This window comes from Corvus brachyrhynchos, unplaced genomic scaffold, assembly GCF_000691975.1.
Source record: "Corvus brachyrhynchos isolate BGI_N302 unplaced genomic scaffold, ASM69197v1 scaffold17, whole genome shotgun sequence".
Classification (NCBI taxonomy): domain Eukaryota; kingdom Metazoa; phylum Chordata; class Aves; order Passeriformes; family Corvidae; genus Corvus; species Corvus brachyrhynchos.
Genome location: NW_008240046.1, coordinates 3,612,479 through 3,616,277, shown reverse-complemented (window position 1 = coordinate 3,616,277; position 3,799 = coordinate 3,612,479).

Below are 3,799 nucleotides of genomic sequence, written 5' to 3'. Positions count from 1 at the left end.
AACCGCTCTCTCCTTTTCTTCCCTGCAACTCTGCTGCTTGCCCAGCAAGAGGAGCTGCAGGAACAAGCAGCCAATTTCTCTCAAACTTACACTAAAGAAAAATACTTGGCATCATTTGACAGGAGAGTTCCTCTTTGTCTACGCTACTGTACAACAGGTCAAATACAAGATATTTTTGAGAGACTCATTTATTATCAACTGATTTATTTTTCGTTTTGCAAGGAGTAAAAGGTCTATCAAGTAATTAAGACAGGGTTTTCCAAGCCCCGGTGTTGAATACTCATTTATAGCAAATCTTTTGAGTTTCATCTGTCAGTCATTAGCAACTGAGTACATGACAGCTGTGCAAATCCAGGTAGAAGAGACATAAATATGGTTGAAAGGGACAGTATAGGTTGGTTTAGCTTTTTATTACTTAGTGCAGTATTTTTAAACAAACAGAATAGTGCAACTAAGCAAAGGAAATAGAAATGGCAGCCTAAATAAATTGACATGATAGTAACATGATAATAGATATGTAACTATGGAGAAGAGGAAGTTCAGCTATCTATTCAGCATGTAATTTTTCCTGTACCTTACTTGTATATTGGTCTGTTTCATTACTAAAATGTATTCATCCTGCTGGTGTATCTTTGTCTATATCCTTGCTCTTTTTCATGGAAGTTTTTTTCTAATCATTCATTTGTCTTACCTTAGGACTCTGCCAAGACCAAATCCTGTGACACATTCTCTGCATGCATTTGATTTCATTCCTACACTTGTGCCAACAAACACTTTTGTACTTTGGGGTTGTAGGATTGCAAGTAGACCCAGGGAACAATGGCAGCAAATAGACAACTTACATGCTTTAAGTTAAGCAAGTGCGAAGCTCTCTGTAGGATTTTGGCCTTATTTATACCAGGTTTATCCAATGACTTCCATCCGGTTGGGTTTTGTTGCCTAGTTTGGTCATTATCTTTGGTCCTCATGTCTCTTTCTCAAACTGTGCAGTGTCATGGTGATCTTTTTTCCCTCTCTCATTAGGCACATGTTAGACCAAGACATATTACTTTTCATTTACCAAGTTGGGCACTGTAACAAACTGGAAAATAACTGGCCAGATCCTAAAAACATTTGATGTTCATGCGCAAGGAATTAATATAAAGTTGTTTGGCACCCCAATAACTGGATACTTACACTGTGCTTTTTGCCTTGCTCCCTTTTATCAATGCTCAGTGTGCAGCTCTGGTAGAGCTTGGCATTCTGGCACAGGCTGTAACACTGCAACTTCCTTAATTAGGTGTGCATTTAAACTGTGGGACAGAAGCAGCCTCCAGGCCAGGTAGAAAATACCCAAATCAATACTTTATCAAAGTTTGGGTTTAGATATGAGTCCAGAACTTCACTGCCTCTGAAGCAGTCTTTTTGGGTGGTTTTCTCAATGCTTCCTCAGAGCTCCAGAGCCATGCTTATGAGAATTGGCATGCCAGTTTGAAGAATATATAACCTTTCAGTCATATTCTTCACATGCTCTTCTGCCTGCTGGTTGTATCAGCCTGACAAGCTCTTAAATCCAGATAAAAATGTAGCAGAATCTTACTGAGGTGAAGTTTGTCTTATCTGCCTATTTCATCACATGGTCAAAGGATGCATTAGCAACCACTTCGCCTTATGTTGGTCCTGCCACACACAGAGTTGTTAGTTAGGAATTGCTTCAGTCAGATTGAGACAGACAAACCCCTTTTCAAAGAATGGGTGAGACAAACCCAGAGCTTGTTCTGGAAGCTTTCCATACCAGACTAGGCGATAATGTCAGATCCTCTCCTTCCTTTAATCAAGAGGGTGAACTTTTAGCATGTGTCACTGTGAACATGTTTATTTGTTTAGTTACTCGATGAGGTGGAAACAGGACATGGTCACAAGGGGTAACCACAGAGCAGCCAGGCTGGGAGTGGTCCTTACTGATCTGTGCAAGTCTTGAACTGAGAAGGAAGAAAATAGGAGGCTGGCTGCCTGTGCCTCAAAAGGCAGAATCACCACGGGTTTGGGAGACAAGATGATGAAAGGAGCCTGCAGCTGCATATATGCCACTCTGGAGGGGTTTTAGGAATTTCCCCATGTCTGCCTGCCCAAGATCCTGATGACTGTAAAATATTGGGAAGCTATTGTGGATGTTTGTGTTTAAGTAGGAAACTGAAGATCCAGTGGGTTTGGCATCTTTTCTTCCTGACTTCTGATACCTTTCAGGCAAGAATCTTAAGCTGGTAACAGGTGGATCTTGAGGTCTAAATATGGTGTTGTTGCATCCTGATAACTGCATGCACACACATACAGTCTGGGCATTGAAATGCTGGCATTTGAAAATATTAAAGGAAAAAAAAGTGGACCTCCATTTGATACTGTTGTGAAGGAATTGCGCTGCTTCTGAAGATCACCTTGTATCTGCACTTTTTTTAAAGTCAGGGCAACTAGTTTTTTTCCAGTTTCTCTGCCGGAGCTAATGTGCCTAGGGAAATGCAGGGGCTCTGTCGGTCCTGCTTCAAAGTCTAGTTGAGACTCAGGGATGGATGTGCACCATTATCTTCCTCACACTCATTTTTCTGGAGGCCCTTCCTTTGTTTACTGTCTCCTGAAACAAAGCTTACCTGCCACCCTGTTCAGACTACAAAGAAAGTGATTTTCGTTCCCCTTTCATCACTTGTGTTTTTTGAACTATCACCTTATCTCCAGCCTGAAAGGTGGGATCAGTTGTGTCTTCATTTGAGTATAGCTCCAGGCTTCCACTTAAAACATTACAGACATGATACTTTTGGGTCTATTAAGAGCAGTAATCCTGCTCCCCAGGGATCCTTTAAAATATGTAGATATAAAAAGTCCAGGATCAGTAATCCTTCACCACTGTAAAATAATTACTTATTAGATTTTTATCAAAAATAAGGATGCTAAATATGCTCTCTGAATATGTCTAGGGCTTGTACAATTTTTTTCATCACCAATGTTCTAGTTATATAGAATAGATGTGAGTGTAAACAAAAAGCATATTTTTTCATGACTTAGAAAAGTATAAGTAGATCTAAATAAGTATAATATAGTGTTTGATTTTGAAAGATAAGAGATTTATCATCAAATACCAAACAAACTCAGAGTTTGGCTTAATTTTAGCTCAATTTCACAAATTAAAGGCAATAAAATGTAAGTTCATGGACTATCATTTTAAATTACCATTGTTGATGAATAACAATATTAAGGAAATAATCCCTGTATCTTCTTTTGTTAGATACAGTCACCTATGTAAAATTTCTGAAGAGATGTTGCATCAAATGTGTATCTGTTGTTAGGTTCCCCAAGCTTGTAACAAACTGGGTAGAGCTAACAAACCAGACTGTTTGGTTTTGATACAGAGCAAAAGAATATTGGAAGTATTCTTCTTTGATACAGATTCTTGTAGTGAATGGGTATCTCCATCAGAGTGGAGTCTTATTCTGGCATTTCTTGTTAGAAAAGGAAGATTAGTATATTTTAATGGAGTATCTCTAATCATGGTCTATGCAAAGATAGAGTCCCTACTCCTTCTGGTCCACTCCCCCCTGCCCACAAAAATGATAAATTACTGCTGTGTATTTACTACAGTTTTTCATTATCTTCATTTAATATGTGCCCTTTAGCTCCCCGATAGGTAATTAATAATATATTTGGTCTTGGGATTATTTGTATTTGTAACTTTACTCTTGGGGAATCTTAACCAGTTCAAACTGTATCTGACCTCATTTTTCAAGTTTTTCTTAAGAGCAAAGTTATTAATCTTCTGATTTCTCAAGCT